Here is a 22,942-nt window from a genome sequence, read left to right on the forward strand (position 1 = left end):
TTTATCAGGATTCATTCTTATTCAAATTGCACCATGGTAGCTCATAAACATAGCATTAGATTATGGAAATGAGAGGCCTGCATCTATTCTGGTTTAATTCCTTTTGGGAGACATTTAATTTAAACAAATAAATAAATAAATAAAGCAGCAGCATCAGGTGTTTATGAAGGGTATTGTGTAAATGTAGCCAGGCAAACTGAATAATAATCACTCCATTTGACTGTACGTTCAATCAGCCATCACTGAACACTTCATTACGGCTTTAATAGTCTTTTAAATATAGAACACTTGACTTAAGACAGATGTCAGGGGAATTTACTGATTGTTATTCAGAGTACAGTGTACGTGTCTGTTATCTGCAGGTAGCCCGTGTCTGCTTTTAGAGTGACCAGTGACCTTCAAATTAAAGTCACCATGAAATTAGCCAAACCAGATTACGTTGTACATCTTTAATGCCACCTATTTAATATCGTATTTTAATTTATATTTGTATGTATAAAATACATTTAGTCAATATTAGTATCAAATATGTTTTAGTCTGTTTTTGATGTGAAATGTGACAACTCTAACCGAAAACATGTTTCAATTTATTACTGAGATCATATCTGATGTGTTGTCAAGGGAAATAACAATAAATAATACATGTAGAAATAAATGTTTTTTTCCTATATTATGCACCATGGTGCAAATGCTTAGGTCATAGGTGGCCTGTACATTTCTTCCCACCCAGAGGGAGAGTTTAATATAGCATCTGTTGGAAAATGGTTCACAGCTGGGGGGTGGGGCAGTAGGAGTAGTCGGCGTCCAGTTTTCCTACGTTTAAACGACCCTTAATGCTCCAGCAGGGTTTCAGCCAGACATGAATTGTTTTACAGAATCGAAACATCTCTGATGTCATATATACACATTACATTTCATCTGAATAGCCTTCAAGCCAAGAATAAACTTCATCTAGTTCATCATCTCTAGCTATATTATGCATACCCTCCATCTATCACCCCTCTTCAGGGCGCTGAGAATGAGTCTGTAACTCAATACAAGTATCCAGGAATTCTACTTGATGATTCTTTCACATCCAGCAACTGCTGAAAATACTGAAGTTGAAATTGTGTTTTCCATCAAGGGCAAAAGGAGACTTGTTGCTGCCATCTTTATGTCTGTGCTGGAGTATCGCGGCGTGTATACATGCACGCATCTTTGCAAGGCCTACACGGATTGTCATATTACTGTCCATGGAGCACTGACATTCATTCCACATTTTAAAGCCCTTGAGTTCTTCGAATGCTCAGGTTGGATGGTCAGCCTTGTCCTACCGTACACTTAACCATTGGCATATTCTAATGTGTAAGGCTTTCCTTGGTCGTCTGTTATCCTACCTACAGATTTACATTCTTCACAAAGGTTTTTGGGGAGGACTTATTCCTACTATCTGTTCGTGAAGCCGGGACTGAACGCTGCTCGTTCTGCTTTCAATTAGTTGCAAAATTACCTGATTTTTTGGGAGCTGGTCTCTCTGGGTGAATTTAATTAATTTAATTTATTTCTCCCATATGTTGATGACTTGTGAAGAATGTTGATGAATGTTTTTGATATTCTATGATTCTGTGATTTGTTCTTTGTTGTCATTTCAAATTGTTACATTATGTCTTTTCTTTGTGTCTGCAACATTGTTCATCTCAATGAGATTATCTCCTGGTTAAATAAAGGTTATTTTAAACATAATGAGCTTTTAATATGTGATGGTCATCATTTGTACCTGCATCAGTAGTGTACATCTACAAAGAAGTGTTACCATGAGCAGAGGAACCCGTGTAATTAAAATAAAATGATATCTAAATACCACATTAGTATTAAAGCACATTTCCCCAAAACATGTAATTATCTATGTTACCCTCAAATCTGTTAATATGCTTCTTGAAGCTCATTCCATCCTTTCATATAATTATGCTAACTCTGGGATGGAAAAATGATCCACTGTAAAATAAACTATTCTAACATTCAGAGAAATAGGATTAAGTCAATTCTTCGAGAATACATACAGCAAGTGATGCGACTTTACTTTGAGGAGTCTTTATGTTGAGCTTCAGTGTGTGCACCGTGGTGTCATGAGGTGCTGCATGTACGGATGTATGTTTCTCTGGTTTGATTATGACGCATCATCTTATTTTAGTTAGTTGTCTACAGCATAGGTCTTCAACAGGGGGTCCGTGACCCCCAGGGGGTCCGTGGAGGTACTGCAGGGGGGTCGCAAAATTGTTTGTAGATAAAGCAAAAACAAAATTCTAAATATATTTTTTGCACATTCACATCCTCCCCACCCCCCATCGCACACAGCTCCGACAGCACCCCCGCCCCCCAGCTTCATTCCCTTCCCACGACCACCTACACCAGTTTGGGGGTCCTTGGCCTGAAAAACGTTGAAGACCCCTGGTCTACAGTGTAAGACCGTTGTAAATGAAATGACTTTTCTTCACATGAATATTCATACTTGCAGTGAACAACTTGAATGAAAGTAGTAACATTTTAGAAGCATATTATTCCTGAATTTTAATCAATAACAGTCCTAAAAATTCTAATTTAAGTTTTTTTTAAAGTATGATGGAGGTATTTTTCTAAATTGTATTACGGCCTGCAGACATATCATTTTAAAATGATATGTCTGGTGCTACTGTCTCTCAGAAATATTTACTTTTGGGAAATAAAGTAAGAATGAAATACTTAAATGTGTATCCTGCATCATAAATAAGAGCTTGTCTTGTCCTTCTGGCTTATGTGAGTGAACAGCGTTGGAGGCAGCGTGGTGTGTTCGGAGGAGGGAGAGTTCCCTCACACCAAAAGACCAAAAGCAGGTTCAACGTTTTGTGTCTGCTGCACCTGTCACGCTGTCTGTTTACAAGACACTGAAGCCGTCTCTGAACTCTGGCTTGAAATAATCAAAAGAGAATACTATTACTTATTGTTTTACATTCTCAAAATGCAAAGTTAGACATTAATAGAAAACTAATTATGTCTCACTGACACTTCTCTAGAAACAAAAGCATTAGTTGTTTGTTGAAATGCACAACGTAGGCACTTTTTAAAAATGTTTCATTAACCATGATCTATTCTTATCTCTTTTCTTCACACTGACAAGGTCTGTCATTTTACTATAGGTGTAATATTTGTGTGGGTGGGCGCTAACAATTGTTTATAATATCGCTTCACACAGGCGACACCTGCTCGTGGGACAACATTGTTAGTTGTGGCTTAGTCCCATCTGTGACCAGCACTCCATGTGTTTCTCTGTGGCGTAGTGCTGAGGTCACAGGACTACACATTGCTGTGAGTTTTGGCATTTGACACTACAGTTTCATTTGACCCAACTGGACCCATGAAAGTGAAACGGCTAGCTAGCTTTCTAGAGCGGAGGATAAACCCAACACTGAGGGGAGGATCCACAAAAGCCTTGCGTGGCTCTTGTGCCGCTAAACCTGCACAGAAATAACAAAAAGGGTAAAATGAACCCATAACTGTGCTGCTCTTGTGATATTGGTACATAGTTAATTAGGTAATATGGATACATTTGATGCAAATTATCCTTTTTTGCAAACAGACCAATTCACAGAGATCAGCAGTAATAGAGACAGTCACATTGAAATGCTGTCGCTGGTAACTGAAGCACATTTATAAGAGGTGCCAGGCCCAGACTTTGTATTCATGTAATATTAAATCCCAAATATGGTTTCTCTCCATCACGTTTAAATGACTTGCCTGAAATTTTGAAGGAAGCCTCTTCACCTCGTCGTTCAGGACCTGCAGCTTGCGGTCCGACACTTTTTCTTTTCACTCTGTGCCGTTGTTTTGCGTGCCGTGTTCCTGGGACATTCATCTGTTGTCACGTGGATGATTGCAATTAGGAGAATTGCATTCGCCCGTAAGTATTATCAGCGCAGATCTTTTGTTATTCCGACATTGAGACGGGCAGATAGCGGTTGCATGTGATGTTAATGGTGCATTCTTTGTGAATGTTCCCATGAGTGTGCAGAAGCTGCCGATAACTCTGCAAGTGTTCTTGACCGGAAGGTTCAGTGTGGAGTGAACCCGTCCCAACACTAGCAAGCTATGCTAACTTGCTTTAATTTCACCAATGGAAATTAAAGTTAACAGTATAAAGGTTCCACCCAAATGTTGTAAAGGGCAGCTTAAATTAAATGAGTAATTATATGCTTGTTAATGAAGGGGAACAGAAATGTGTTGCATTAACATCGGTCGGGTACAAGACTTTGACGTGCTCCTGTAATTATGGCACCATGGAATATGCGTCTCCTAGCAACGTCGGCTCTCAACCAACCCCCAGAGACCTGAGGCTTACAAAGTATGTCCACAAACTGTTTCACCCTTTTTTGAAAAATATGCACAATTATTGCATATGTAATACTTTTTACAATTTTAATGTTCATTTAAACAAATAGTTTTAGTAACTTAATACTTTATTTTCCATGAGCATGATCTGTAATTGGACTTTGTCGTATTAGTAGGAAGACTTGTTTTAATACTTCACTGTAGCCTTTTAATGGTGATATTTGACACAATCTTTAATACTGCTACTCTGTGCCACTTTAAACTCATTTCATTCTGTAATGTTCATTGTTGCTATAACTGGTTTAGCATTGAATATGTTTACATTACATAGACTTTCTCTGATGAATGTGTTTCATGTTCTTTACACAATTAGTGGAAAAGCAAAGAATATTATTGCCTTTAACTGATAGCTTTCATAAAATTTAACACACTGGGGTTTGTCTATGAAGCTTTGAACCTAGATTTTGCCAGAAGAATCTGGACTCGCAGAGACGTCTGTGTTTTAAACCTTAATAGGTCAATAAAGAGGTTGACGCTGTAAACCATTGTTGATCTCATGCTTTCAAAATATGTCTCTGATAGTTTTCCCGGCACAGATAGGGAAACTTGGCATCATTTCCAACGCTATTTCACACTCATTTACATCTACACTGTGATTACTGTAAATGCTCTTATTCTGTCTAATTTTGTACAAATGTTTATGTTTTTGCACTTTGCGCTGCAATTACTGTATGAAAGGTGCTCTACAAATAAAGCATCTATTCTGTCTCGCGTTTACCGGAAAGAGGACAACACCTTAATGTTGTGTCTCAGGTGTAGGAAAGGGTTTTGTGTTCATCACGCTACATCCTTTAAACGCTTGGAAGAGGTTCATCCTTTTGCTATTCAAAGCATCAGGCTCTGCAGACAGATTGTTTAATTATTATAATGAATCTAATTATACAGATAAGAGCTGAATAAACACATACAGCTTACAGCTGGTTTGTTGTGGCCACCATTTATACTCCCCCCCCCCCCCCCCCCCCCCCCTAACTATGCCTGTCTTTGCAGGAAGTCAGAAGAAAATGAAATTGTTAAAGCTGTATGAATAAAACATGGCCAATACCTTTGGTGCCTGTTGGTGGTAGTGTCCAGAATGTTTGATTGACATTATATTGTGAATCAGTCTATCAAGCCATGGCTATTTAGTAGCGTACAGCAGTAGAATATAAATCACACAGGAAGCCATAGGATGTTGTACCTCATGAATATTTTTGCAAAATTGTATGAAATTAGATGCAAATAGTTTGAAGGAAATGATGCATTTTATTAAGCTCTTGCCATATAAACTGGGTGGTAGATAAAAACGGCCAAAACATAAATCAACGTCGAATTCAATTAGCAGAAATAATGACAGGAATCAGAAGACTTCATTAAAGTGTATAATACAGCGAGACACGGCCCGTTCCCCGCTGCAACTACGACCCCTGAATGTACCGCCGTGTACCGCAATCACACAACCTCATTCAACATCCTTTCCCCAGACGGGCGTCTACTGTACACCGCTGGGGTCAGATTAGCATCCGCAGCACTTTGTTTACTTTGCACACTGAGCCTTGTATAAGTGAGCCATCTGTGAACTTCTCGGTGAGTCAGTGAAGAGATCAGTGCCAAATGGGACCTCAGCTGTCTGCCACTGGCTAGTTTTCAGCTGGATTTCACCTTCTCCTTCCCCTCTCGGACTTATTAGTGTCAGAAAGGCCACCGATATCCAGGCGTGAAGACGTCTTGCCAGGTGGAAGATATGATAGAAATGTGTTTGCTCATAATGTCTGTGGTCTGTACTCTTGGAAGCCTGATTCCCTCTCAGAAGTGCAAATTATTCAACTCTTTAATTCAATCCACCTGCCTTGATTAATTCATATCAGGACTCCAATGAATGCAAATGTGAATAAAGTATGACAACATATAGTGTATGGATACGATATGTATGATGGATCTTCTGTTTTGGAAGTGTAATGGTACTTTCTGTATTGTTCCAGAATCAAAGCATTGCGAATGACATGCATTGATCTTTAATACGAAGGCAATGTATCCCAATATTTTGTGTGGCTTGCGCAATACAAGCTCACCATCAAAATGTAAGTGCTCAAGATGTTCAAACAATACTTGATCAAGCCAAATTGCTTTGATCTTCACGTCTGCATCACTATAAAAGATATCATCAGCGGCAGTACTTCCACACACATATGATGTAAGGTAGACTAAACTTGTGTTATGTCATTCTGAAACGAGGTTTAATCATAGCTGAGATGATTCCAGTCTGATGACGGATTACACATCTAAATGTGAGCTTCTATTGCTTAGCCAAAATACAAATGCTGATTATCCAAATTATAATTGATGTCCACTGCCAGGACACCTCGCTTGTGTCACCGAGACTGTATTCCCGGGTACAACATGCAACGCCGACAGAAGAAACGGCACATGATGTATTTGAAATAAATTCTTGCCATGGAAATACATTTGAAAAGAGCTGCCAGACGAGCTGTCAACTTCAATACATCCTGGTGGGTCTCTTGTATTACAGTACCTGAGATGTTCATTGAAAGAAAAACAACCTGGCTACGTGTTTGTGACAAGTTGTGTACGCGCAGGACTTGAAGGGCACATTGTTTTGTGGCACGAGCATACTTTTTATTACATTTCCCTGATGGCTTTCATCAAGACTTGAAGCACTGCTTCTCTTCGCTCCCTGTCATCTCGCTGTGACATAGCTGGCACATTGTCCGGCATGACAATTATTTGTCCAGCAGAAAAACTAACAGCATTGTTTGTGAAATAAGACGTCTTTACTCCTGGGATCAATACAACATGGTGCATTTCAACTCATTTCAACGTGGTGTATGTTTAATAAGACAGAATGGGGGATCACAGAGATGAGACTGGAATTGTTGTAAAAATCATTTTTTCTCTCAAACACTGGACTTTCTCCTCATATGACAAGAAGAGATTGGACGTGATAATGAAATGACAAATGTCAGGTTTTCTTTTTGACATGTCTCAGCATTGTTTACAGACGAGCCACAGTGGCACGCATGCCTCTCAAGCTTAACCAGAGCATGATGGAAGCTCGACGGCCAAATAAAGATATATCTTATATACAATGAGGTCATTGGTCCACTGAGCTCTGTTAAGTAAGTAAGACAAAGTGAAGCACAGGAGAAGGTTATTGATTGAAGGACATTTATTGATCATAATATAGTATGAATTTCAGCTGGACCAGGATTATCTGAAACAATGTAATATAAGCTCAAAACTAGAATCAAACTGTCATAAGACATTTTTAATTGATAAAGCAAAACATAAAAACAATAACACCTTAAAAATATACTTGTGCAGGCATATGTTAGGGACTGTTTAATCACATCTTAAGCAGTGGCAGTTGCTTACAGCTGTTAACTACAGCTGTTACTAGCAGGTTGACAACATATGGACTTCTGAGAAACAAAAAACATGGATATGAAGATGTGGAACATCCTTGCAATGATAACATGACTGACATATTTGTGATACATGGTTATATATATTTAAGTTTATATTTATTATTTTGATGTTGCATGTTCTCCAAACACTCAGTGCATGCTGGGATGGCTCTTCATGAAGTGTAACACAGGTAGAAAGAAAGACTTGAAATCCAGGGTTTAATTTCTCTCTATTGGAGCTGAATGGAAGTAAAAATGCAACGACTAACGCTGCTCAGCATTCTCACTTAAATATGATGCTGACTAAGAGATTCCACCAATAATTTAAAAGGAAACACTGTAGGTTTTATGTACTATTCATGAACAGAAGGTTTTCTAGAGATACATTTATGTAATATTCAAATATGGAAGTCAAATGTGGGTTTGATCGTGAGAAGCATACGTTTTCTAGAAAAGAAGCTCATGCTCGGTGTTTCTGGTTTTCCGCCTAGTAAATTCTGTGTGAGGAGTATTTGTGTGTGTCCATTATGTTTGGTGCACAGATTGGTTTGAGGCCAGCACACTGGAATCATGTTGGAAAGACACCCAGACATAATTGGTGCTGGCTCACTCTCAAAGCCGGATGGAAGATACCTTGTCATTACATTCCTCTATCACTATTGCTATTGCTATTTCCAACTAAATACATAACTGTCAGTTGAATGATTACACTTTCAAAGTATTCATGTACCCATTCATCCCTCGTTTGTTGAAGGCAACAAGTTCACACCCCTTCACCAGGGGTTGTAGAAGTAGACGAGGAAGGTGGAGATAAAGTGGCGAAATGATGATATCTAACGGTTTAGGAGTATCTGGGCTGGATTTTTCCTTCAAGCCCTCTTTGTCGCCAGAAAGGGCAAACAAACCAGAGCAGCACATGCAGAATCCTATCACAAAATGGTAGCGCCATTTGTTTGACAGTGGCTTTGGAAATACAAAACCTACTGGATAAATAATGTGTTGAAGAGATGGAAGGCTGCGCTGTCGTAGCATCTACAATCCCACATTTTCTGAGAGTGGCCTTGACAAAAGCACACACTGCATTAATGCATCTGTAAATAACACACACAATCAGGATTTCTTTGCTCAAACTCTAATGGAAAAGTGGCAGGAAACACAATGTTCGGTAGGATTAATGTTGAGACCTTTATAATTACAGATGTCTTTAAACATAAATACCAGTTGCTCTACAACTCGAGCTTAAATAACTCTATTACTCTAATACTGTGTTGCAACTCAGTCACCTCAGGTTTAACACAGCAAACCTTTTGCTTGATCAACTGATGAGTGTCATATGCACCTGAACTTTGTTCTTCTTCTATTATTTGGGAAGAGTGACACGCAGGCTGCTGTTTGCAGTGAAACATCGACACCCTCTACTTTTCAGTTTGTGGAGCTAACGAGGATTATTCCTCCTCTTGGAGTTGTATGAAGTTTATATTGTCAGACAAATCCTCAGGGCACCAACATCAGTCAGTGGGCCATATCTTAATCCCTGAGAACATAGTGCACATTAGAATTAGCATTTATATTCTTTGCCTGTGAACATCATTGTGTGTCCAATAGCAGACAGACATCGTGGATGCTTGAGCAGGCAGTACAGTTTCCAGTGGGGCAGTGACAACCAAAATCATTTTAATTAGCAGAGCGTACCCTTTTAAATATGTTCCTGTGTTTCGTTCCGGCATCAGCTATACTGATTAGCATATTAGCAAAATAAAACATAAGATTATAGCCCACAAGATCCATTACACTTTAAATAGGACACATAAACCAGACACATCCATTTTGCTCTTTTGTCTCAGGGTCAAATGGACTCCGACATCATTTATCTGTTGCTATTGTGCCAGTTCAACTAAGGTCATTAGGTATTAGGTTATTTTAATGCATAACACAAGGCAGACCCACAGAAAGAAAGATTCAAGTCAGCTATTCAACATATTCTTAATTTAAATCTACCTATTCCACAGCAGACAACAAACACAACACTAGTAATCAAACTGTGACCTGACTAAAGTTGGCCCAAGGCAAAACAATGAATGCTTTGCAGAGTCCATTTTCATAAAATTATGATCTTCCAAACATGTGCCAGTAGGAACTAGAGAAATACTGATTGACACAAGTATTCCATATTTTTTTTTTCCATTTTGTTTTGGTGTTAGACCTTCAGATTAAAGGTATATCATCAAAATAGTTTTATTCAGTCCCCAAAATACAGTTGATCCTGATTATGTGACTTTATTTGTCCAAAGTGTCTGATAACTGCAGCCCTGTAGCTAAAACGCTAGTTTCACAATCTGCAAATATGTATTCCAATAAATAATAATAATAATAATAATAATAATAAATTGAATTCTTATAGCGCTTTTCAAGACCTAAAAGCCGCTTTACAATAGTAGGGGAGGTGGGGGGGGAGGGGTTAGGACGAGAGAAGAAGAAAAAAGGGAAAAAGAAAAAGTAATAATACGGTTAACAGGGGGCTAGCAAATGATAGTTGAGAAGAGGTGCGTCTTGAGGCGGGACTGAAATATAGAGAGAGACTGAGAGTCACGTATGTCTTGGGGGAGGGAGTTCCAGAGCCTGGGGGCTGCTCTGGAGAAGGCTCTGTCTCCAAAGCTGCACAGGTTGGATTTGGAGGTGGAAAGGAGACCAGCTGAGGTGAATCTGAGGCACCGCGGGGGGTTGGTAGACGGAGATGAGGTCAGTGAGATAGGAGGGGGCTCGGTGGTGGTGGAGGGCTTTATAAGTGAGGACCAGAAGTTTGTATTCGGAGTGAGACAGGTAGCCAGTGGAGTTCTTTGAGGACTGGGGTGATGTGGTGCCAAGATTTAGTGTGTGTGAGGAGTCGGGCGGCGGAGTTCTGGACCAGTTGGAGTCTGTTGATGGAGTTTGCGGTGTCATCTGTCAAAATATTTAATAATGTGGCCAATAATTAAATGTCTTAGCGCACCCTTTAGTCCAATCATTACTATTTTCTATAAACCACGAGACAATTCAAAGAAGCATCACTTTGCCGAGCATTGTCTAATGTTTGACAGGTAGCTGCAGCGTAATGCACAGAACCCACAATGCATTGGGTGAGAAAAAAGGTCACGGTTGTCATGGTGACGAATGCAACTGATGCAGTCAGTATTTCAGGACATGCCTAGACAGCTTTCTGCCACATTTAGAATTCACAGTACCAAGACACAAATCAGCGATGCCATGCTGATACACACTCTTGGCGAGCAGCACAAACTCTTTTCAGCCAGTAAATACATCCAGATCCCCAGAAAATCTGTCATCCTTGATGCTGTCACAGTCCCCGTTTCCATCTTTCCCCCATTTTGTTTCAACAAATAAATGTATTGTAGAGTTGTTACACTACAGGGACATACCATATCTGATCCGTACACGAGGCACTATCTCGCGTTACTAGATAACGGACACAGCAGTTCATATTTTGTTTTGAAGATATTTAAAAGCTTAAAGACAGTTGAACCTGATATGAAGCCAGTTGTTGATCCAATTATTAAAACAGTAAATATCTACATGTACTGTATTTCTCTGCACACATTAAATGCCATGTGCTTCATTCACCATCCGTCCTCTAAAGACATTCATTAAATGAATCATTCTGATTACTGTTTTTGTTTCAAGTCATTGTAGACAAAACATTTAAATATCAATAAATATTTCATAATATTTTGACATTTTACAGACAAATAAACTATTAATTGAGAACATTGAGCAGATAACAATGAAACTTAATTGTTAGCTGCAGACCTTTTTTGTTAAATTGGAGCTTTTGGGGAAAAAACCCATGAACAGCATTTCCTGCTGTTTTGTCAAATAGAGTTATCACACAGTGCATCACTAAATAAGAACAACCCTAGCAAAGCAAGCCCCACGTGGCTGTTAGAGAATGATGGGGGAGTGTGTTTCATGTGGGTGTGCAAGCTGTGCGTCCGTCTAGCCCCAGAAACAACTGATTGTAGCAATCAGGAGTCAGAGCTCGACCACACGGGAAGAGTCGGGTTCTTGAGAAATGGTTTAAATGTACACAAATACACATAGATGCACACTGTTCAACGTGCATATGAGGTGTTGCACAGTGTCGGCTGCTGTTGTATCAAGCACTGTAATGAAGCAAATGCCTGTGTTCATGTACCTGCTCCCCTGCAGCTCTTACCCAACATAGAATGTGTTGTCGGTCAATTTACCCGGATAAATCAGGGTAAACTCGCCACACTCGGTACCGTTCCCTCTCCACATACACCCCAGGTGATTTTTGATTGGCCCCGTTCATATGGCCCTTTCTGGCCTTTTCTTTTTATACAGGAACCTTTTCAGGACTCTTGGTTCTTACTTCACCTGAATTTTGATCGCAGGAACCTATTTCCAATATTTGCTCCTGGATGATAGTTGCTGGCCCTCTAAAAAGTCCCTGAAGAATTACTTTCTGTTGACCCATGAAGAGAGTAGAGTTCGCTGCACTGCATATCAAACACAAGCCTTGTGAATGCAACAGCACTCAGTCACACTGCAAGAGAGCACCGGTTACTACCGTCAGTTATAGGACTTTGAATGAAAAGGTGACGTTATAGTTATGATTCCTGAGAATACTCTTAAAAAAGCAAGTTGTAGTTTTTATAAGTCTTAACTTTTTTTTTGCTTTTCTAGGAACATATTCTGTCGCACAGCCAGGGAGGATTCAGGCCTGATCTGCCCCCCAGTGGATACACTGTTTTAGTGTTCCTTCATGTACACACAATGTACACGGGAGTGGACATGATCATGCCGCATGCGTCGCAGCTTCTGCTCTGCATGAAGGCGTTGTTAAAAGTCCTTGAATTAGATGTTTAAGAAGGTGCGGAAACCTTGTTTTTCATAGAAAAACTGACAAGAAAACTTGACATAAAGGCAGTTGACATAGAGACTGATCCGTCCAGCTTGACTGAGCACACAATGTGCTAAGGCTGGACTCATTAAATATTGATAACAAAATTAAGTAACTCTATTTCTGCAGTACCTATCTTTATAGTAGCTCTACAGAGGCAAGGTTAGGCATAATTGATTGAAAGCCTTCTTAAGGTGGCCTCTCGCTCCCGATTGTATTGCTGAGAATATGACTGAAGGACTGCTGACGGTTCCTCTCCCATCATTTCTGTCTGCTGGGTAGTTCTGTCCACAGATCATCACATCCCACTGAGAATGAAATCAAACCCGAGGTGGCTCTCCTCTATCTACTGTCATTTCTCATTAAAGAGATATGAATCATTCCTGACACCGTGTAATTGGTAAATGGTAATTTCTGAGAGGAAATTCTGGGAGTGCGAGGAGAAATCACACTTTGGATTTGAGATCGGAAAGGATTATGACATGAAGCAAAGACTGGAGCTTAACTTCCTCTTCCCACTGTCTTTTTTTATTGTATCTGATAGCCCAGGATCCCACTTGCTCAGGAGTTAGAGACAGTCGGTTATCTAGGTACCCTGAAATAATGACACCACTGGGTTTTAATAGCAGTTGCTATATATCATCTCTGTTTTATAAACTCTGACTTCACAAAGGAAACATTTTTCATTGATTTGCCCTTAAAAGGATGGCTCAGTTATCCTTTATTCCCCGCAGAAAAATCCCTTGGGAAAAGAGAAGGCTTTTATAATTGTACGTTTTTTATTTAAATTCAAATAATGTTTCCAGTGATCACCAAGGATTGGGAGAGCATTCTAAGATTCCAAACCCTGATTAAAGTCACTCATTAATCAACTGCACTTCCTGCAAATTAACATTAACATTGCAATATAGAGATAAAAAGAGCGATAAAAAGACTGGGGCCTTAGCAATTAGGAACTTATTGCAGCACAAAGACCCCCAGAGGGAAGACAGTCATACTAGTGAGAAGCTTAATTGGTTTCAGGTTGGTATTCCATTCATTAGAGTACCAATGTACCAGATATATGCCAATCTGCTGCCTTTCCTTAAGCATAATCTGGAGTTAATCAGGTGTGTGACGCTGTCTGAAGAAGCATGCATTTGTATTGCTTGTTCATATTTCACCTCCTTCTATCCCTGTATCTGCTGGTGTTGTGGCTAACCAGGCTGATGATGATGTTCTGTGTAATATACAAGCAAAGTGAAGCCAATGTGCCAGAGCCTTACACCGGTATTCTTTTCTAATGGCTAGCGAGGTCGACTCCCCCGGCTGCAAAAAGAAGACTGATTGTGTAGAAGTCTATGAGAAAAATTTGCAAATTACATCTAAATATAGTTCTTAGCTAGATAGCATACGCATGGACAAAATAATCAGTGGCACACGATTTTACGAAGTCTATTCAGTGTGGTTTGCCAGAACTGTCATCCATCACTGACATGACAGCTATGGCCGATTTACAGATGAGGACATCCAATATGACAACACTACAAAGTGTATGTCACCTGAAGCCCCCTTATGTGTCGCTGGCATTTAGACTTTTTTAAGCAGGGTTTGACATTTCACATTACCATTTAAAGGGAAATGCTACCACAAGCATCTTTCTTTCCGTCCGTTCTTGAAGGACTGCACCAAATAGTCAAAAGAAGCGGTTGTTTTTCACAATCCCATTCAGCTGTTAGCTACTAAGGATCTTCAACATACCTACTGTGAACCTCCTCGGGGAACACACATGAATGAAGGATTCAAAATTCTAATGTTCAGCACCGATTGCCAGACCATAACTAAGTTTGTAATAATGTGTAGAGTAAGCACTTGTTAGGAAACAAACCCTTCAATAAGTTTGAGACGTGCATCTTTTCTTCTTCGTTGGTGCAGTTGGATGTTGGGTAGAACTGGATGAGAGTAAACACCTTGCTGACTGGAGTTCCATGTGTTAAACATTTGTGTCACAATCGGCTCAATTTCTCAACCGGTACGATGTTCAGCAATGCAAAACTGCAAAAGGTAAATAAATGGCATCCTTTCTTTTGGAGGGGCTCGGAAGAATTTTATAGACCCATTATTCTAATAATAATCAGAAGAAGTGTTTGTTTTCTGTAGTTATTGTCCGATTTATTGTTGTTTCCAAGACCTTCCAATCAATCAACAAACAATGGAGAGTGAACGTGATTTTTCTTGAATAAACTGGAATCAATAATTATTGAACCAAACATTAATTGCATAAATATTGATCATGGGAAAAGCATTGACTGCCAACAACACAGACATTGTCCGTGCATTTTAATCAAGGATTGCTGTTGCATCTGTCTGCAAAACATCCTTTCAATTCATTCGTTTTTTCTGGACGACACCACCCAAATGCTGATATGACTTTACCAATCCATTCAAAACTAGTTAGAATCGTCTGCAAGGACACACAACAGATGCGGTTTAAGTAATTATGTCACAGTCAGTTATAGGATCCCCTGACAATGTGCAACTAATGCAGAGCTGTCACATTGTGCACCGGTCAATCCCTTCAAACTGAGGTTTTGTCAGACTTAAGTTCCTAATGCGATACTGAACAGAAAAAAAATAAAATAATGAGCCCAGCCAATCTAACCCTTGCACAATGGTTCATTGACATGATTAGAAGTAAATAAAGTAATTACCCATACTGCAGTTTGACAAAGCTCCTGCATATAAAGAGGCATCATTATAGAGTACAGTGGATGAGTTTGCTGAGCATTTCTACCTTTGGTGGAAAGTGATTTGGATCTAAATTGATTGCTATGGGATTATCCAGGATTTATTAAATATTAAGGCATTGACTTTCACTAATGTAGATAATTAGGGTTTATTCAAAGTCAAAATGAAATTGGCATAAAATGCGCATGGAAAGTGAGTCATTACTGAGCTACTAGTCAATTCATCAATTATGATTTTCATTACATATCATAATTAAGAATGCTTGAGCTGAATTGATGCAGTTTAAAACTCTCATTACCCTGTTATTTGGATTAACAAATACATTCTAAAACGTTTTGAAACACCCTGAACAGAGAATAATGTAAGATGAGTCACAGCAGCTTGAGCTCATGCGTTTTTTGAATTTACACATGTCGTGATCATCGAAGATTTATCACATGCCGACTGCACACAGGGGGCAGGGTTGGGCGGGGAGGCTACGGAGGCTGACTGATGATGGATATACAACATGCTTACTACATACAAAGTGACCACAATATCACCATACTTCTGAGGGCGACATTTTATATCTGTCAGTGCAAACTATGTAGATGCTGCACAGTTTTAAGTGATTTCAAACACATATTTATTTCTGTACTGACATAAATTGCTGGTTATTGGCCGAAATGATACCATACACTAATACCAGCCCATTCATTGGTCTAGCTTTATAGTCTAGAGCAGGGGTGTCAAACTCATGTTAGTTCAGGGGCCACATGCAGCACAATTTGATCTCAAGTGGGCCGGACCAGTAACATCAGAACATAATAACCTATAAATAACCACAACTCCAAATTCTTCCCTTCGTCTTAGTGCAAGAAAGTACATTCTGAAAATGTTCAAATTTAATTAACTATCTTTTTACAAAAAATTATGAACCTGAAATTTCTTAAGAAAAAAAGTTGCAATTTGAGCAATATTATGTCTCATTTTATCATTTACACATTATTACAACTTACAGATCACAGTGTGTCTACAAAGGCACAACACATTTTGTCAAAGGTATCTGGAACAGTATTTTGCTTTATGATCAAAACAACACATTTTTACACTTTGCAAAGTCATCCCACGGCCGGTTTTGGCCCCCGGTCCGCATGTTTGACACCCCTGGTCTAGATATTGAATAACTTATTTTAACTTAAATATTTTAAGGCCGTTTGTTATTGTAACGTTAGCTAACGTTAGCTTAATTCAAATTCCACAACTTCCACATTTATTAACACCATCGGTGATTTTTACTGGTGTTTCTTTTGTCTAAACGACTTATCAATTATTTTTAAGTTTAAGTTAAGCACGATATGTTTAAAGAATCATTTTGTTAAAGCAAATCACTAATATGCTGTATGGTAGCAGACATTGGTGTTCATACTAGCTGTGGTGGAAGAACTCAGAACCTTTATTGAATTAATAGTAGAAATACAACAGTATAAAAATACTCCATTACAGTTTAAAGTCGTGAATTCTAAATGTAACTTAAGTATAAATGTGAGTAACGTTCTATAATCCTCCGTATGTAGAATGCCTCCTTTGACTGTTATATTATTTATTATCTCATTTATCACTAATCAATACATGTAAACATTGAATGTTGTTGTTCTTCGATGTTGAGCCAATGTTAGATACTGTGTACACTGCTGGGTAGATTAATAGTATAATTCTGCATCGTATCATATATAAGAACACGTTTTCTTTATGTAAAAAGTAACTAAAAACTATAAGTGTCCGATAAATGTAGTCGAGAAAAAAATACAATATTTACCTCTGATGTGTAGTGGAGTGGAGTGGAGTAGAAGGTAGCATGAGTTTCAAGACACTTCTGCATTGGCTTTAATTGTCAGACAGTTGCTGTTTGGTGCACAACAATAATCTAGTTTGGAGTTTCTCTTTAAATACTCATGGGCTGATTTCAAGTAAATGTAAGTCATTGTTACGGCCAATGCCGTCTGCGTTATGTATCTGCGGGTACTATTCTGGGGATGCATGCACCTTTTGATTTCCCTATTAGGTATGCAGATTTGGATGTGTGACCCCCCGTCCCTTGAATGGCTGCAGCGACACCTCCTCCTCCCACCTGATGAGGACTGAGTGGTGATTGGCGTGTACCTGTTCCGGTCCACCAATCCCAGGCCCACTGGAGAGAGCAGAGAATACAACTGCCTAGCCAGCTCTACAGTTGGGGCTGCTGGTTTGCTGGTTTGCTGGAGCAGCTCTGTTTGAGTCTGAGATTGTGGCGCTCGGATATAGGGTGTTGAACGTAAAATATTGTACATGCCATTTCGTGTTCCGTGCAAACTGTCCGTCTTGTTTAGTTGGGACAGTTTGATCATCAGCCTGTGGAATCCAGTTTTCACCCCGAGAGTTGTTTAGGTTGGGGTTTAATTGTGTTAGTTTGGCCTTGAGCCCTCCCTGTGTTCCATTTTCTATTTAAAAGCAATTGATTGCCAATTGTCCACCTTATATGAATAAATACATCTTATTTAACCATAAACATCTGGTGTATGTTACTCCCTTTTCCCTCGCCGAGCCGGTCGTAACAGTCATATGTTTTGGAAAGAACTGGCTGTGTTGTGTTGTTTATGTTGGAAAGCTTGTGGGTACTACACATGGTTTTATTTGTTTGGCATATTTAAATTTATTTGAATTTTAGGTTTCTACTTGAGTCTGTGAAACATATGTGCAATCACTACATTTTCCAAATAATATATATATTTTGTTATGTGATATTGTATTGGGTATTGTAAACTATACTGAAGCTCAAAACGATGTAAAAATATGTAGACGTTTGGAATTAAAACGTGTGTAAAGATTATAAAACATCCACAAAATACAAGCAATGCTGTGGAAACATTATTAAATTATTAAATGTCCCGTGCCGGTGCTGTGGCTAACATCCTCCTAGCTCTCAGAGTAAATCATATTCTGGAGACAAAGTGAAAATCCCATGTTCGTGAGATAGATTTGGGCTTTGTCGGGTAGAGCGCCATGGCAACAGGCGCAAAAATGCATTTGAGCACCTCCTTATGAAGTGTTGAGTGCAGCTTTAACAGAAAGAGAACACATTCTCTGAAGAAGCTGGCGGCACATCACTCACATTATAGAGCTGGCAAAGACTTGAGTGCCTTGCTCCTAGTTGTGATTGGTGATTAGGAAATGTTTTGTCCCTGCCACAGATCTGGTTAATGGGAATGTAGACTCCCCCGCTGGTGCTTGGGAGTTAATCACACAACAATAGGGTGCCGAGGAGGGGAAGGAAAGGTAATGATGAAAAGGGATGGGGTTGGATGGAGACTTCTCAAGACAAGGCCCCAAGTTTAATTGCCTTTGGATAATCTTATTGTCTGGTGGTCTGAACGGGTGACTCGCTCCCCACTCTCTTCAGAGGCGGGGCTTTGAAGTCAAGTTGCTTAGGGGGGCTGCTGCTTCAGAGAAACTCAGTGAAAAGTCAAGGTGGGTCTTAAGGCAAGTTAAACGGTGATGCAAAAATTGCGCATTTATTTCACCAACTTATAAATTCAGAGTGTCATTTTTAAATAAATTGTTAATTTTTTCAACCGCTAAAGGTATATTCACGAGAGACATCATGTACAAGTGTAATATGTAGAGTTATAACTAGTAGGGATATCCTTTGAAGTAGTTTGAACTATACTGTTACACCGTAGACATTATCAGGATCAACTGAAATACTTTTATTTAAGAAGATTGATTTGCAAAAATCCTAATTTCGATCTAAAATCATATATTTGTGCACAGTATTGGGCTGAATTAAAGCCGGGCTCTGGCATCAAGAGGATTTATTTAATGCTGTTTGCAAATGAGGGAACAGCAAACACATGGTGACGCGTCTTACTGAGGCTTCAGACGCCTTTTACTGGTGTTTCCTGCAGATTGACATGTCATATAACAAATACTACATACTGTAGGTGAACAAATTTAGCAGCGGGCCCTTCAAACACTCAGATATAAATTATAATCTTTTAATTTTGGTCTTGTAACGACATAATAAAATAGATGCATAATTAATGCACAAGTGGGGATTTCTACTAAGGTTACTCCTGTACAGGGCTGTAAAACTATAACTACAGTACATCAAGGGTAATAATAATCATCGTTCTTATGAGAATATTGTGAAGATTGCTTTGTTGTTGCTCCATTTGACTTTACATATAACAGTTCATCACTTCTGTCAGCTGTAGTTGCGTTGCCCTTATTGCTTCCTCGTAACCAAGAAGATTTCCACAGACCTGAATGGATTGAAGGATTTGTAAAAGGAGATGGAGACCTTAAAACAACCAACCTGTTCTAGTGCTTACAAGTCTGGTGTTTACATGACCAAACAACCCTAAAATAATGAGTCAAACAACACACAGCTGGATTGTGCTAATACGCTGTTTGTGACCTCCGTTAAAAAGACACTAAGATGCTTCTTTGATCCATGTTTATCTGACACTATTGTCAAAGTGTGGCATCAAACACAGGCAGTGTAAACATCCCAAGTGTTGCTTCATTATTAAAATGATGAATATGTTGTTCATTGCCATGCATTTATTACAACAACAGCTCATTTCTGGCGTGATGTGGATTTCCAGTGAACATACTTGTATTCCTGTAACGTGAGGAAGTGTGGCCCTCATGCTGCAGTCCATCCAGTATTAAAAGACGTGCCAGCTGGTTGATCATAATTACAACCCCTGTGTGTTTCCTGCTCCAGCTTGGACCAACCAGCAAAAAAATATGGATGTTGGCGGGTTCTTCTTTTTACTCAACATTAAACTCTCACCGACTGCCAAATCCAATGAGTGATAAGTCAGTCAGCCGCTGTGTCCTTTTCAGGAGCATTCCTGTCTTGGAAAATTAACTCCGGGATGCACAAACACTAAATATATATTTAAATTTTGAGATAATGTGTGGTTTTGACATTGTGCAATCAAAGAAGGTGCACAGGTGTTTCTCCAGCCAGCTGTGTATCACCGGCTGCTGCGCTGTTTGGACAGGGTTGATTGTTTGAGCTGGTCATCCCGTTTGTTGGCCGCGGCACAATGTGATGCATTCTTTGTTGGCAAGTCAACATCTGCGATGTTTATCCATGTCAATCAGCGGCTCGGGCTGGTGAATGTGTATGTTCAGTTCATTTAGCCCAGATGTTGGTCAATGTTGGCATGGCTGAATCTGTGTGTCTTTTGGATGCTTTTCTTTTATCTTGACAGTGTTTGCCGTCTTGTTTATGTGATATTTGGTCATTACAAATATGACATGGTATATTTTCTCTTACGAAGTAGTCAAGAAAAAACCTCGGTCTGCTGAACTACGACCACCTTTTACTAATTAGTACTGCCACACTTAATATTTACAATAAAAGAGAAATGTGTTTATTCCCTATAGATTAATGGGGTTAGTTAACAAGCCAGATGTACGGCGCTGACGTCCTGATTTGTAACGTGTTGACAAACACAGAATTTAGCATTTTAAATGGCTTTGCTAAATCAAATCAAATGTATTTATACAGCCCAATATCACAAATTATACATTTGTCTCAGTGTGCTTTACAGACTGTACAGGATACGACACCCTCGGTCCTTAGACCCTCTGTCCTTAGACCCTCTGTCATTAGAACCTCTGTCCTTAGACCCTTAGTCCTTAGACCCTCTGTCCTTAGACCCTCAGTCCTTAGACCCTCGGTCCTTAGACCCTCTGTCCTTAGACCCTCTGTCATTAGAACCTCTGTCCTTAGACCCTTAGTCCTTAGACCCTCTGTCCTTAGACCCTCAGTCCTTAGACCCTCTGTCCTTAGACCCTCTGTCCTTAGACCCTCAGTCCTTAGACCCTTAGTCCTTAGACCCTCTGTTCTTAGACCCTCTGTCCTTAGACCCTCTGTCCTTAGACCCTCTGTCCTTAGACCCTCTGTCCTTAGACCCTTAGTCCTTAGACCCTCTGTCCTTAGACCCTCGCATCGCACAAGGAAAAACTTCCAACTGCCAAGAAATATGTCCAGAAGATCCTGTAGAACCTGTTACATGTTAAACATATGGTCATTGCAACACCATTGAACTAAAGATTATAATCTGAAACACTTAAACTATCATGTGAGATTCAGATCAGTTTGAATAGACATCAACAAGCCAGTGACAGCTTGACATGTTGTAACGCTGATCTCTTGCCAGTGAATGCAAGAAATGATTGTTTGGCTGTTGTTTTACGCTTGCATGGAATACTGACCGGGGTTAATTACTAGACTTCACGTACAGACTGTTGAGGTCAGAGAAAAGTGACACCTTTTAATGTTTTCTTTGCCCAAAAAGAACCAACCTCAACCAATTTCACAATAGTTTCTGGATTCTGAATAAGTCGCACATTCACATGGGCTGCCTTTGTACTTTGCATTGTCTCTGTCAGAGTTAGTCCGACTGCCACCACAGTAATGATGGAGAGCACATAAATCAGATGGAGAATAATAACCCATATTATCATAAAGAATGGACAGACAATAGGCAAATACTATGTCTAGCACGTAAACTGGGTGGTAAGAGCAAATGTTAAGGATGCGTATAAATCGATTTCCAAACACACAGCCTCAGAAAGTCTGCAGAGCAGGTCTTCTTTATACACCCCATCTAAGAGCTTCTGCAACAAGCTTTAAATGGGAGCTGAATGAAAAGCCGTATAGCCTCAGACGCTGGTTAAGTGCTCAGGTTCAGTGTTGATGGGTAAAGTCTACACGGACGAAGCAAGTTTTCCTGTTAAAAAATGTGCCTGTTCTTTTCTATCTTTGTCATAAAGAATTGAAGCTCTCGGTAAGAGAGAGCTGCCACCTGCAGACTTTTTGGAGATGTTATATATGGTGATGTAAAATGTGTTCACGTCACTTTCAGCCAAGACCGAGTTGAACATCTCAACGGAATGTATTCGGAAAGTATCTGCTACAATCTGTCAAACGCTGCTGCAGTGGTCGACCAATTACAGCTGTGAGAAGTGAGCAGCTGTCTCGGATCTGCAGACTTCTGTGCCACCGTGTCTCATCCTGCATTACATGCGTATTCCAATGTAAAAAAGTGATGTTGTACAGAGAGACACAGATACAATACAGGGTAAAGATTGAAAGATAGCTGGACAGAGAGACAATTTCATATCCCGTGATCAGAGAGATTTATTATAGCCGCTATTAAAATGATCCCTTGGATACTGTCTCCGTGCCGGGGACAGTGCGGTGACAGTATGGTGACTCCGTGGTGATCAGACACCACAATTCAGAGCCACACACACACACACGCTGCTGCACTGAGTGCATTTCATGGTAACTGGTGTCCATGCCCCCCTGCTTCTCAGTGAGAAAGGAAGAATAAACTGAGAGATGGGGGATAGAAAGGGTTATTAGATTCCACTATAAATCACATCACAGAAAGGGAGCTTCTTAAATCATCATAGCTTTTCCACTGCATGTTTGAGGCTATGTGGTAGC

This window comes from Cottoperca gobio, chromosome 20, assembly GCF_900634415.1.
Source record: "Cottoperca gobio chromosome 20, fCotGob3.1, whole genome shotgun sequence".
Lineage (NCBI taxonomy): Eukaryota > Metazoa > Chordata > Actinopteri > Perciformes > Bovichtidae > Cottoperca > Cottoperca gobio.